This window comes from Salmo salar, chromosome 14, assembly GCF_965601325.2.
Source record: "Salmo salar chromosome 14, fSalSal1, whole genome shotgun sequence".
In the NCBI taxonomy this organism is placed as follows: Eukaryota; Metazoa; Chordata; class Actinopteri; order Salmoniformes; family Salmonidae; genus Salmo; species Salmo salar.
This window is the reverse complement of record NC_138304.1, coordinates 54,798,062-54,815,162: the sequence shown is the minus strand read 5'-3', so window position 1 is coordinate 54,815,162 and position 17,101 is coordinate 54,798,062. Positions and strand designations below refer to the sequence as shown.

The 17,101-nt window shown below is 42.3% G+C and overlaps 1 protein-coding gene across 1 annotated transcript in view; it reads left to right on the top strand.

Moving 5' to 3' along the window:
* LOC123733122 (alpha-N-acetylgalactosaminide alpha-2,6-sialyltransferase 5) overlaps positions 1 to 17,101 on the top strand; it is a 209,300-nt gene that overhangs the window by 123,591 nt on the left and 68,608 nt on the right. The window lies entirely within an intron of this gene.

The following is a 17,101-nucleotide window of genomic DNA, read 5'->3' as shown; positions in this document are numbered from 1 at the left end:
AAACAGTACCCCCTACCTCCCTAGTACTGCATGCTATTACAAACATACCTCCTAGTACTACATGTTATAACAAACAGTATCCCTACCTCCCTAGTACTACATGTTATAAAAAACAGTACCCCCTACCTCCCTAGTACTACATGCTATAAAAAACAGTACCCCTACCTCCCTAGTACTACATGCTATAACAAACAGTATCCCCTACCTCCCTAGTACTACATGCTATGACAAATAGTACCCCCTACATCCTAGTACTACATGTTATAACAAACAGTACCCCCTACCTCCCTAGTACTACATGTAATAACAAACAGTACCCCCTACCTCCCTAGTACTACATGCTAAAACAAACAGTACCCCCTACCTCCCTAGTACTACATGTTATAACAAACAGTACTCCCTACCTCCCTAGTACTACATGTTATAACAAACAGTACTCCCTACCTCCCTAGTACTACATGCTATAACAAACAGTACCCCCTACCTCCCTAGTACTGCATGCTATTACAAACATACCTCCTAGTACTACATGTTATAACAAACAGCATCCCTACCTCCCTAGTACTACATGTTATAAAAAACAGTACCCCCTACCTCCCTAGTTCTACATGCTATAACAAACAGTACCCCCTACCTCCCTAGTACTACATGCTATTACAAACAGTACCCCTACCACCCTAGTACTACATGCTATTACAAACAGTACCCCCTACCTCCCTAGTACTACATGCTATTACAAACAGTACCCCTACCTCCCTAGTACTACATGTGATAACAAACAGTATCCCCTACCTCCCTAGTACTACATGCTATTACAAATAGTACCCCCTACCTCCTAGTACTACATGTTATAACAAACAGTACCCCCTACCTCCCTAGTACTACATGTTATAACAAACAGTACCCCCTACCTCCCTAGTACTACATGCTAAAACAAACAGTACCCCCTACCTCCCTAGTACTACATGTTATAACAAACAGTACTCCCTACCTCCCTAGTACTACATGCTATAACAAACAGTACCCCCTACCTCCCTAGTACTACATGCTATAACAAACAGTATCCCCTACCTCCCTAGTACTACATGCTATGACAAATAGTACCCCCTACCTCCTAGTACTACATGTTATAACAAACAGTACCCCCTACCTCCCTAGTACTACATGTTATAACAAACAGTACCCCCTACCTCCCTAGTACTACATGCTAAAACAAACAGTACCCCCTACCTCCCTAGTACTACATGTTATAACAAACAGTACTCCCTACCTCCCTAGTACTACATGCTATAACAAACAGTACCCCCTACCTCCCTTGTACTACATGCTATAACAAACAGTACCCCCTACCTCCCTAGTACTACATGTTATAACAAACAGTACTCCCTACCTCCCTAGTACTACATGCTATAACAAACAGTACCCCCTACCTCCCTAGTACTGCATGCTATTACAAACATACCTCCTAGTACTACATGTTATAACAAACAGTACCCCTACCTCCCTAGTACTACATGTTATAACAAACACTACCCCTACCTCCCTATTACTACATGCTATGACAAACAGCACCCCCTACCACCCTAGTACTACATGTTATAACAAACAGTACCCCTACCTCCCTAGTACTACATGTTATAACAAACAGTACCCCCTACCTCCCTAGTACTACATGCTATAACAAACAGTACCCCCTACCTCCCTAGTACTACATGTTATAACAAACAGTACCCCCTACCTCCCTAGTACTACATACTATAACAAACAGTACCCCTACCTCCCTAGTACTACATGCTATAACAAACAGTATCCCTACCTCCCTAGTAGTACATGTTATAACAAACAGTACCCCCTACCTCCCTAGTACTACATGTTATAACAAACAGTACCCCCTACCTCCCTAGTTCTACATGCTATAACAACAGTACCCCCCCTACCTCCCTAGTACTACATGCTATTACAAACAGTACCCCTACCACCCTAGTACTACATGCTATAACAAACAGTACCCCCTACCTCCCTAGTACTACATGTTATAACAAACAGTACCCCCTACCTCCCTAGTACTACATGTTATAACAAACAGTACCCCCTACCTCCCTAGTACTGCATGCTATTACAAACATACCTCCTAGTACTACATGTTATAACACACAGTACCCCTATCTCCCTAGTACTACATGTTATAACAAACAGTACCCCTACCTCCCTAGTACTACATGTTATAACAAACAGTACCCCCTACCTCCCTAGTACTACATGTTGTAACAAACAGTACCCCCTACCTCCCTAGTACTACATGTTATAACAAACAGTACCCCCTACCTCCCTAGTACTACATGTTGTAACAAACAGTACCCCCTACCTCCCTAGTACTACATGTTATAACAAACAGTACCCCCTACCTCCCTAGTACTACATGTTATAACAAACAGTACCCCCTACCTCCCTAGTACTACATGTTATAACAAACAGTACCCCCTACCTCCCGAGTACTACATGTTATAACAAACAGTACCCCCTAGTACTACATGCTATAACAAACAGTACCCCCCTACCTCGTTAGTACTACATGTTATAACAAACAGTACCCCCTACCTCCTTAGTACTAAATGCTATAACAAACAGTACCCCTATCTCCCTAGTACTACATGTTATAACAAACAGTACCCCTAACTCCCTAGTACTACATGTTATAACAAACAGCACCCCCTACCACCCTAGTACTACATGTTATAACAAACAGTAGCCCTACCTCCCTAGTACTACATGTTATAACAAACAGTACCCCCTACCTCCCTAGTACTACATGCTATAACAAACAGTACCCCCTACCTCCCTAGTACTACATGTTATAACAAACAGTACCCCCTACCTCCCTAGTACTACATGCTATTACAAACATTACCCCTACCACCCTAGTACTACATGCTATAACAAACAGTACCCCCTACCTCCCTAGTACTACATGTTATAACAAACAGTACCCCCTACCTCCCTAGTACTACATGCTATAACAAACAGTACCCCCTACCTCCCTAGTACTACATGCTATAACAAACAGTACCCCCTACCTCCCCAGTACTACATGCTATTACAAACAGTACCCCTACCTCCCTAGTACTACACGTTATAACAAACAGTACCCCGTACCTCATTAGTACTACATGTTATAACAAACAGTACCCCTACCTCCCAAGTACTACATGCTATGACAAACAGTACACCCTACCTCCCTAGTACTACATGATATAACAAACAGTACCCCCTACCTCCCTAGTACTACATGTTATAACAAACAGTACCCCTACCTCCCTAGTACTACATGTTATAACAAACAGTACCCCCTACCTCCCTAGTACTACATGCTATAACAAACAGTACCCCTACCTCCCTAGTACTACATGTTATAACAAACAGTACCCCCTACCTCCCTAGTACTACATGTTATAACAAACAGTACCCCCTACCTCCCTAGTACTACATGCTATAACAAACAGTACCCCTACCTCCCTAGTACTACATGTTATAACAAAACAGTACCCTCTACCTCCCTAGTACTACATGTTATAACAAACAGTACTCCCTACCTCCCTAGTACTACATGCTATAACAAACAGTACCCCCTACCTCCCTAGTACTGCATGCTACTACAAACATACCTCCTAGTACTACATGTTATAACAAACAGTACCCCTACCTCCCTAGTACTACATGTTATAACAACCAGTACCCCTACCTCCCTAGTACTACATGCTATGACAAACAGTACCCCCTACCTCCCTAGTACTACATGCTATGACAAACAGTACCCCCTACCTCCCTAGTACTACATGTTATAACAAACAGTACCCCTACCTCCCTAGTACTACATTTTATAACAAACAGTACCCCCTACCTCCCTAGTACTACATGCTATAAAAAAAAGTACCCCTACCTCCCTAGTACTACATGCTATAACAAACAGTATCCCCTACCTCCCTAGTACTACATGCTATGACAAATAGTACCCCCTACATCCTAGTACTACATGTTATAACAAACAGTACCCCCTACCTCCCTAGTACTACATGTAATAACAAACAGTACCCCCTACCTCCCTAGTACTACATGCTAAAACAAACAGTACCCCCTACCTCCCTAGTACTACATGTTATAACAAACAGTACTCCCTACCTCCCTAGTACTACATGCTATAACAAACAGTACCCCCTACCTCCCTTGTACTACATGCTATAACAAACAGTACCCCCTACCTCCCTAGTACTACATGTTATAACAAACAGTACTCCATACCTCCCTAGTACTACATGCTATAACAAACAGTACCCCCTACCTCCCTAGTACTGCATGCTATTACAAACATACCTCCTAGTACTACATGTTATAACAAACAGTACCCCTACCTCCCTAGTACTACATGCTATAACAAACAGTATCCCCTACCTCCCTAGTACTACATGCTATGACAAATAGTACCCCCTACATCCTAGTACTACATGTTATAACAAACAGTACCCCCTACCTCCCTAGTACTACATGTAATAACAAACAGTACCCCCTACCTCCCTAGTACTACATGCTAAAACAAACAGTACCCCCTACCTCCCTAGTACTACATGTTATAACAAACAGTACTCCCTACCTCCCTAGTACTACATGCTATTACAAACATACCTCCTAGTACTACATGTTATAACACACAGTACCCCTATCTCCCTAGTACTACATGTTATAACAAACAGTACCCCTACCTCCCTAGTACTACATGTTATAACAAACAGTACCCCCTACCTCCCTAGTACTACATGTTGTAACAAACAGTACCCCCTACCTCCCTAGTACTACATGTTATAACAAACAGTACCCCCTACCTCCCTAGTACTACATGTTATAACAAACAGTACCCCCTACCTCCCTAGTACTACATGTTATAACAAACAGTACCCCCTACCTCCCGAGTACTACATGTTATAACAAACAGTACCCCCTAGTACTACATGCTATAACAAACAGTACCCCCCTACCTCGTTAGTACTACATGTTATAACAAACAGTACCCCCTACCTCCTTAGTACTAAATGCTATAACAAACAGTACCCCTATCTCCCTAGTACTACATGTTATAACAAACAGTACCCCTAACTCCCTAGTACTACATGTTATAACAAACAGCACCCCCTACCACCCTAGTACTACATGTTATAACAAACAGTAGCCCTACCTCCCTAGTACTACATGTTATAACAAACAGTACCCCCTACCTCCCTAGTACTACATGCTATAACAAACAGTACCCCTACCACCCTAGTACTACATGTTATAACAAACAGTACCCCCTACCTCCCTAGTACTACATACTATAACAAACAGTACCCCTACCTCCCTAGTACTACATGCTATAACAAACAGTATCCCTACCTCCCTAGTACTACATGTTATAACAAACAGTACCCCCTACCTCCCTAGTACTACATGTTATAACAAACAGTACCCCCTACCTCCCTAGTACTACATGCTATAAAAAACAGTACCCCTACCTCCCTAGTACTACATGCTATAACAAACAGTATCCCCTACCTCCCTAGTACTACATGCTATGACAAATAGTACCCCCTACATCCTAGTACTACATGTTATAACAAACAGTACCCCCTACCTCCCTAGTACTACATGTAATAACAAACAGTACCCCCTACCTCCCTAGTACTACATGCTAAAACAAACAGTACCCCCTACCTCCCTAGTACTACATGTTATAACAAACAGTACTCCCTACCTCCCTAGTACTACATGCTATTACAAACATACCTCCTAGTACTACATGTTATAACACACAGTACCCCTATCTCCCTAGTACTACATGTTATAACAAACAGTACCCCTACCTCCCTAGTACTACATGTTATAACAAACAGTACCCCCTACCTCCCTAGTACTACATGTTGTAACAAACAGTACCCCCTACCTCCCTAGTACTACATGTTATAACAAACAGTACCCCCTACCTCCCTAGTACTACATGTTATAACAAACAGTACCCCCTACCTCCCTAGTACTACATGTTATAACAAACAGTACCCCCTACCTCCCGAGTACTACATGTTATAACAAACAGTACCCCCTAGTACTACATGCTATAACAAACAGTACCCCCCTACCTCGTTAGTACTACATGTTATAACAAACAGTACCCCCTACCTCCTTAGTACTAAATGCTATAACAAACAGTACCCCTATCTCCCTAGTACTACATGTTATAACAAACAGTACCCCTAACTCCCTAGTACTACATGTTATAACAAACAGCACCCCCTACCACCCTAGTACTACATGTTATAACAAACAGTAGCCCTACCTCCCTAGTACTACATGTTATAACAAACAGTACCCCCTACCTCCCTAGTACTACATGCTATAACAAACAGTACCCCCTACCACCCTAGTACTACATGTTATAACAAACAGTACCCCCTACCTCCCTAGTACTACATACTATAACAAACAGTACCCCTACCTCCCTAGTACTACATGCTATAACAAACAGTATCCCTACCTCCCTAGTACTACATGTTATAACAAACAGTACCCCCTACCTCCCTAGTACTACATGTTATAACAAACAGTACCCCCTACCTCCCTAGTTCTACATGCTATAACAACAGTACCCCCTACCTCCCTAGTACTACATGCTATTACAAACAGTACCCCTACCACCCTAGTACTACATGCTATAACAAACAGTACCCCCTACCTCCCTAGTACTACATGTTATAACAAACAGTACCCCCTACCTCCCTAGTACTACATGTTATAACAAACAGTACCCCCTACCTCCCTAGTACTGCATGCTATTACAAACATACCTCCTAGTACTACATGTTATAACACACAGTACCCCTATCTTCCTAGTACTACATGTTATAACAAACAGTACCCCTACCTCCCTAGTACTACATGTTATAACAAACAGTACCCCCTACCTCCCTAGTACTACATGTTGTAACAAACAGTACCCCCTACCTCCCTAGTACTACATGTTATAACAAACAGTACCCCCTACCTCCCTAGTACTACATGTTATAACAAACAGTACCCCCTACCTCCCTAGTACTACATGTTATAACAAACAGTACCCACTACCTCCCGAGTACTACATGTTATAACAAACAGTACCCCCTAGTACTACATGCTATAACAAACAGTACCCCCCTACCTCGTTAGTACTACATGTTATAACAAACAGTACCCCCTACCTCCTTAGTACTACATGCTATAACAAACAGTACCCCTATCTCCCTAGTACTACATGTTATAACAAACAGTACCCCTAACTCCCTAGTACTACATGTTATAACAAACAGTACCCCCTACCTCCCTAGTACTACATACTATAACAAACAGTACCCCCTACCTCCCTAGTACTACATGTTATAACAAACAGTACCCCCTACCTCCTTAGTACTACATGTTATAACAAACAGTACCCCTACCTCCCTAGTACTACATGCTATGACAAACAGTACCCCTACCTCCCTAGTACTACATGTTATAACAAACAGTACCCCCTACCTCCCTAGTACTACATGCTATAACAAACAGTACCCCTACCTCCCTAGTACTACATGTTATAACAAACAGTACCCTCTACCTCCCTAGTACTACATGTTATAACAAACAGTACTCCCTACCTCCCTAGTACTACATGCTATAACAAACAGTACCCCCTACCTCCCTAGTACTGCATGCTATTACAAACATACCTCCTAGTACTACATGTTATAACAAACAGTACCCTACCTCCCTAGTACTACATGTTATAACAAACAGTACCCCTACCTCCCTAGTACTACATGCTATGACAAACAGTACCCCCTACCTCCCTAGTACTACATGCTATGACAAACAGTACCCCCTACCTCCCTAGTACTACATGTTATAACAAACAGTACCCCTAACTCCCTAGTACTACATGTTATAACAAACAGTACCCCCTACCTCCCTAGTACTACATGCTATAACAAACAGTACCCCATACCTCCCTAGTACTACATGTTATAACAAACAGTACCCCCTACCTCCCTAGTACTACATACTATAACATACAGTACCCCTACCTCCCTAGTACTACATGCTATAACAAACAGTATCCCTACCTCCCTAGCACTACATGTTATAACAAACAGTACCCCTACCTCCCTAGTACTACATGTTATAACAAACAGTACCCCCTACCTCCCTAGTACTACATACTATAACATACAGTACCCCTACCTCCCTAGTACTACATGCTATAACAAACAGTACCCCTACCTCCCTAGTACTACATGTTATAACAAACAGTACCCCCTACCTCCCTAGTACTACATGCTATAACAAACAGTACCCCTACCTCCCTAGTACTACATGTTATAACAAACAGTACCCCTACCTCCCTAGTACTACATGCTATAACAAACAGTTCCCCCTACCTCCCTAGTACTACATGTTATAACAAACAGTACCCCCTACCTCCCTAGTACTACATACTATAACATACAGTACCCCTACCTCCCTAGTACTGCATGCTATTACAAATATACCTCCTAGTACTACATGTTATAACAAACAGTACCCCTACCTCCCTAGTACTACATGTGATAACAAACAGTATCCCCTACCTCCCTAGTACTACATGCTATTACAAATAGTACCCCCTACCTCCTAGTACTACATGTTATAACAAACAGTACCCCCTACCTCCCTAGTACTACATGTTATAACAAACAGTACCCCCTACCTCCCTAGTACTACATTTTAAAACAAACAGTACCCCCTACCTCCCTAGTACTACATGTTATAACAAACAGTACCCCCTACCTCCCTAGTACTACATACTATAACATACAGTACCCCTACCTCGCTAGTACTACATGCTATAACAAACAGTACCCCCTACCTCCCTAGTACTACATACTATAACAAACAGTAACCCTACCTCCCTAGTACTACATGCTATAACAAACAGTACCCCTACCTCCCTAGTACTACATGCTATAACAAACAGTACCCCCTACCTCCCTAGTACTACATGTTATAACAAACAGTACCCCTACCTCCCTAGTACTATATGTTATAACAAACAGTACCCCTACCTCCTAGTACTACATGTTATAACAAACAGTACCCCCTACCTCCCTAGTACTACATGTTATAACAAACAGTACCCCCTACCTCCCTAGTACTACATGCTATAACAAACAGTACCCCTACCTCCCTAGTACTACATGTTATAACAAACAGTACCCTCTACCTCCCTAGTACTACATGCTATAACAAACAGTACCCCCTACCTCCCTAGTACTGCATGCTATTACAAACATACCTCCTAGTACTACATGTTATAACAAACAGTACCCCTACATCCCTAGTACTACATGTTATAACAAACAGTACCCCTACCTCCCTAGTACTACATGCTATGACAAACAGTACCCCCTACCTCCCTAGTACTACATGCTATGACAAACAGTACCCCCTACCTCCCTAGTACTACATGTTATAACAAACAGTACCCCTACCTCCCTAGTACTACATTTTATAACAAACAGTACCCCTACCTCCCTAATACTACATGCTATAACAAACAGTACCCCCTACCTCCCTAGTACTACATGTTATAACAAACAGTACCCCCTACCTCCCTAGTACTACATACTATAACATACAGTACCCCTACCTCCCTAGTTCTACATGCTATAACAAACAGTACCCCTACCTCCCTAGTACTACATGTTAAAACAAACAGTACCCCCTACCTCCCTAGTACTACATGCTATAACAAACAGTACCGCCTACCTCCCTAGTACTACATACTATAACAAAAGGTACCCCTACCTCCCTAGTACTACATGCTATAACAAACAGTACCCCTACCTCCCTAGTACTACATGCTATAACAAACAGTATCCCTACCTCCCTAGCACTACATGTTATAACAAACAGTACCCCTACCTCCCTAGTACTACATGTTATAACAAACAGTACCCCCTACCTCCCAAGTACTACATACTATAACATACAGTACCCCTACCTCCCTAGTACTACATGCTATAACAAACAGTACCCCTACCTCCCTAGTACTACATGTTATAACAAACAGTACCCCCTACCTCCCTAGTACTACATGCTATAACAAACAGTATCCCTACCTCCCTAGTACTACATGTTATAACAAACAGTACCCCTACCTCCCTAGTACTACATGCTATAACAAACAGTTCCCCCTACCTCCCTAGTACTACATGTTATAACAAACAGTACCCCCTACCTCCCTAGTACTACATTCTATAACATACAGTACCCCTACCTCCCTAGTACTGCATGCTATTACAAACATACCTCCTAGTACTACATGTTATAACAAACAGTACCCATACCTCCCTAGTACTACATGTTATAACAAACAGTACCCCCTTCCTCCCTAGTACTACATACTATAACAAACAGTACCCCTACCTCCCTAGTACTACATGCTATAACAAACAGTACCCCTACCTCCCTAGTACTACATGCTATAACAAACAGTATCCCTACCTCCCTAGTACTACATGTTATAACAAACAGTACCCCTACCTCCCTAGTACTACATGTTATAACAAACAGTACCCCCTACCTCCCTAGTTCTACATGCTATAACAAACAGTACCCCCTAACTCCTAGTACTACATGCTATTACAAACAGTACCCCTACCACCCTAGTACTACATGCTATAACAAACAGTACCCCCTACCTCCCTAGTACTACATGCTATTACAAACAGTACCCCTACCTCCCTAGTACTACACGTTATAACAAACAGTACCCCGTACCTCCTTAGTACTACATGTTATAACAAACAGTACCCCTACCTCCCAAGTACTACATGCTATGACAAACAGTACACCCTACCTCCCTAGTACTACATGCTATAACAAACAGTACCCCCTACCTCCCTAGTACTACATGTTATAACAAACAGTACCCCTACCTCCCTAGTACTACATGTTATAACAAACAGTACCCCCTACCTCCCTAGTACTACATGCTATAACAAACAGTACCCCTACCTCCCTAGTACTACATGTTATAACAAACAGTACCCCCTACCTCCCTAGTACTACATGTTATAACAAACAGTACCCCCTACCTCCCTAGTACTACATGCTATAACAAACAGTACCCCTACCTCCCTAGTACTACATGTTATAACAAAACAGTACCCTCTACCTCCCTAGTACTACATGTTATAACAAACAGTACTCCCTACCTCCCTAGTACTACATGCTATAACAAACAGTACCCCTTACCTCCCTAGTACTGCATGCTATTACAAACATACCTCCTAGTACTACATGTTATAACAAACAGTACCCCTACCTCCCTAGTACTACATGTTATAACAACCAGTACCCCTACCTCCCTAGTACTACATGCTATGACAAACAGTACCCCCTACCTCCCTAGTACTACATGCTATAACAAACAGTACCCCTACCTCCCTAGTACTACATGTTATAACAAACAGTACCCCCTTCCTCCCTAGTACTACATACTATAACAAACAGTACCCCTACCTCCCTAGTACTACATGCTATAACAAACAGTACCCCTACCTCCCTAGTACTACATGCTATAACAAACAGTATCCCTACCTCCCTAGTACTACATGTTATAACAAACAGTACCCCTACCTCCCTAGTACTACATGTTATAACAAACAGTACCCCCTACCTCCCTAGTTCTACATGCTATAACAAACAGTACCCCCTAACTCCTAGTACTACATGCTATTACAAACAGTACCCCTACCACCCTAGTACTACATGCTATAACAAACAGTACCCCCTACCTCCCTAGTACTACATGCTATTACAAACAGTACCCCTACCTCCCTAGTACTACACGTTATAACAAACAGTACCCCGTACCTCCTTAGTACTACATGTTATAACAAACAGTACCCCTACCTCCCAAGTACTACATGCTATGACAAACAGTACACCCTACCTCCCTAGTACTACATGCTATAACAAACAGTACCCCCTACCTCCCTAGTACTACATGTTATAACAAACAGTACCCCTACCTCCCTAGTACTACATGTTATAACAAACAGTACCCCCTACCTCCCTAGTACTACATGCTATAACAAACAGTACCCCTACCTCCCTAGTACTACATGTTATAACAAACAGTACCCCCTACCTCCCTAGTACTACATGTTATAACAAACAGTACCCCCTACCTCCCTAGTACTACATGCTATAACAAACAGTACCCCTACCTCCCTAGTACTACATGTTATAACAAAACAGTACCCTCTACCTCCCTAGTACTACATGTTATAACAAACAGTACTCCCTACCTCCCTAGTACTACATGCTATAACAAACAGTACCCCTTACCTCCCTAGTACTGCATGCTATTACAAACATACCTCCTAGTACTACATGTTATAACAAACAGTACCCCTACCTCCCTAGTACTACATGTTATAACAACCAGTACCCCTACCTCCCTAGTACTACATGCTATGACAAACAGTACCCCCTACCTCCCTAGTACTACATGCTATAAAAAACAGTACCCCTACCTCCCTAGTACTACATGCTATAACAAACAGTATCCCCTACCTCCCTAGTACTACATGCTATGACAAATAGTACCCCCTACATCCTAGTACTACATGTTATAACAAACAGTACTCCCTACCTCCCTAGTACTACATGCTATAACAAACAGTACCCCCTACCTCCCTAGTACTGCATGCTATTACAAAAATACCTCCTAGTACTACATGTTATAACAAACAGTATCCCTACCTCCCTAGTACTACATGTTATAAAAAACAGTACCCCCTACCTCCCTAGTTCTACATGCTATAACAAACAGTACCCCCTACCTCCCTATTACTACATGCTATTACAAACAGTACCCCTACCACCCTAGTACTACATGCTATAACAAACAGTACCCCCTACCTCCCTAGTACTACATGCTATTACAAACAGTACCCCTACCTCCCTAGTACTACATGTGATAACAAAGAGTATGCCCTACCTCCCTAGTACTACATGCTATTACAAATAGTACCCCCTACCTCCTAGTACTACATGTTATAACAAACAGTACCCCCTACCTCCCTAGTACTACATGTTATAACAAACAGTACCCCCTACCTCCCTAGTACTACATGCTAAAACAAACGGTACCCCCTACCTCCCTAGTACTACATGTTATAACAAACAGTACTCCCTACCTCCCTAGTACTACATGCTATAACAAACAGTACCCCCTACCTCCCTAGTACTACATGCTATAACAAACAGTATCCCCTACCTCCCTAGTACTACATGCTATGACAAATAGTACCCCCTACCTCCTAGTACTACATGTTATAACAAACAGTACCCCCTACCTCCCTAGTACTACATGTTATAACAAACAGTACCCCCTACCTCCCTAGTACTACATGCTAAAACAAACAGTACCCCCTACCTCCCTAGTACTACATGTTATAACAAACAGTACTCCCTACCTCCCTAGTACTACATGCTATAACAAACAGTACCCCCTACCTCCCTTGTACTACATGCTATAACAAACAGTACCCCCTACCTCCCTAGTACTACATGCTATAACAAACAGTACCCCCTACCTCCCTAGTACTGCATGCTATTACAAACATACCTCCTAGTACTACATGTTATAACAAACAGTACCCCTACCTCCCTAGTACTACATGTTATAACAAACACTACCCCTACCTCCCTATTACTACATGCTATGACAAACAGCACCCCTACCACCCTAGTACTACATGTTATAACAAACAGTACCCCTACCTCCCTAGTACTACATGTTATAACAAACAGTACCCCCTACCTCCCTAGTACTACATGCTGTAACAAACAGTACCCCTACCTCCCTAGTACTACATGTTATAACAAACAGTACCCCCTACCTCCCTAGTACTACATGTTATAACAAACAGTACCCCCTACCTCCCTAGTTCTACATGCTATAACAACAGTACCCCCTACCTCCCTAGTACTACATGCTATTACAAACAGTACCCCTACCACCCTAGTACTACATGCTATAACAAACAGTACCCCCTACCTCCCTAGTACTACATGTTATAACAAACAGTACCCCCTACCTCCCTAGTACTACATGTTATAACAAACAGTACCCCCTACCTCCCTAGTACTGCATGCTATTACAAACATACCTCCTAGTACTACATGTTGTAACAAACAGTACCCCCTACCTCCCTAGTACTACATGTTATAACAAACAGTACCCCCTACCTCCCTAGTACTACATGTTATAACAAACAGTACCCCCTACCTCCCTAGTACTACATACTATAACAAACAGTACCCCTACCTCCCTAGTACTACATGCTATAACAAACAGTACCCCTACCTCCCTAGTACTACATGCTATAACAAACAGTATCCCTACCTCCCTAGTACTACATGTTATAACAAACAGTACCCCTACCTCCCTAGTACTACATGTTATAACAAACAGTACCCCCTACCTCCCTAGTTCTACATGCTATAACAAACAGTACCCCCTAACTCCTAGTACTACATGCTATTACAAACAGTACCCCTACCACCCTAGTACTACATGCTATAACAAACAGTACCCCCTACCTCCCTAGTACTACATGCTATTACAAACAGTACCCCTACCTCCCTAGTACTACACGTTATAACAAACAGTACCCCGTACCTCCTTAGTACTACATGTTATAACAAACAGTACCCCTACCTCCCAAGTACTACATGCTATGACAAACAGTACACCCTACCTCCCTAGTACTACATGCTATAACAAACAGTACCCCCTACCTCCCTAGTACTACATGTTATAACAAACAGTACCCCTACCTCCCTAGTACTACATGTTATAACAAACAGTACCCCCTACCTCCCTAGTACTACATGCTATAACAAACAGTACCCCTACCTCCCTAGTACTACATGTTATAACAAACAGTACCCCCTACCTCCCTAGTACTACATGTTATAACAAACAGTACCCCCTACCTCCCTAGTACTACATGCTATAACAAACAGTACCCCTACCTCCCTAGTACTACATGTTATAACAAAACAGTACCCTCTACCTCCCTAGTACTACATGTTATAACAAACAGTACTCCCTACCTCCCTAGTACTACATGCTATAACAAACAGTACCCCTTACCTCCCTAGTACTGCATGCTATTACAAACATACCTCCTAGTACTACATGTTATAACAAACAGTACCCCTACCTCCCTAGTACTACATGTTATAACAACCAGTACCCCTACCTCCCTAGTACTACATGCTATGACAAACAGTACCCCCTACCTCCCTAGTACTACATGCTATAAAAAACAGTACCCCTACCTCCCTAGTACTACATGCTATAACAAACAGTATCCCCTACCTCCCTAGTACTACATGCTATGACAAATAGTACCCCCTACATCCTAGTACTACATGTTATAACAAACAGTACTCCCTACCTCCCTAGTACTACATGCTATAACAAACAGTACCCCCTACCTCCCTAGTACTGCATGCTATTACAAAAATACCTCCTAGTACTACATGTTATAACAAACAGTATCCCTACCTCCCTAGTACTACATGTTATAAAAAACAGTACCCCCTACCTCCCTAGTTCTACATGCTATAACAAACAGTACCCCCTACCTCCCTATTACTACATGCTATTACAAACAGTACCCCTACCACCCTAGTACTACATGCTATAACAAACAGTACCCCCTACCTCCCTAGTACTACATGCTATTACAAACAGTACCCCTACCTCCCTAGTACTACATGTGATAACAAAGAGTATGCCCTACCTCCCTAGTACTACATGCTATTACAAATAGTACCCCCTACCTCCTAGTACTACATGTTATAACAAACAGTACCCCCTACCTCCCTAGTACTACATGTTATAACAAACAGTACCCCCTACCTCCCTAGTACTACATGCTAAAACAAACGGTACCCCCTACCTCCCTAGTACTACATGTTATAACAAACAGTACTCCCTACCTCCCTAGTACTACATGCTATAACAAACAGTACCCCCTACCTCCCTAGTACTACATGCTATAACAAACAGTATCCCCTACCTCCCTAGTACTACATGCTATGACAAATAGTACCCCCTACCTCCTAGTACTACATGTTATAACAAACAGTACCCCCTACCTCCCTAGTACTACATGTTATAACAAACAGTACCCCCTACCTCCCTAGTACTACATGCTAAAACAAACAGTACCCCCTACCTCCCTAGTACTACATGTTATAACAAACAGTACTCCCTACCTCCCTAGTACTACATGCTATAACAAACAGTACCCCCTACCTCCCTTGTACTACATGCTATAACAAACAGTACCCCCTACCTCCCTAGTACTACATGCTATAACAAACAGTACCCCCTACCTCCCTAGTACTGCATGCTATTACAAACATACCTCCTAGTACTACATGTTATAACAAACAGTACCCCTACCTCCCTAGTACTACATGTTATAACAAACACTACCCCTACCTCCCTATTACTACATGCTATGACAAACAGCACCCCTACCACCCTAGTACTACATGTTATAACAAACAGTACCCCTACCTCCCTAGTACTACATGTTATAACAAACAGTACCCCCTACCTCCCTAGTACTACATGCTGTAACAAACAGTACCCCTACCTCCCTAGTACTACATGTTATAACAAACAGTACCCCCTACCTCCCTAGTACTACATGTTATAACAAACAGTACCCCCTACCTCCCTAGTTCTACATGCTATAACAACAGTACCCCCTACCTCCCTAGTACTACATGCTATTACAAACAGTACCCCTACCACCCTAGTACTACATGCTATAACAAACAGTACCCCCTACCTCCCTAGTACTACATGTTATAACAAACAGTACCCCCTACCTCCCTAGTACTACATGTTATAACAAACAGTACCCCCTACCTCCCTAGTACTGCATGCTATTACAAACATACCTCCTAGTACTACATGTTGTAACAAACA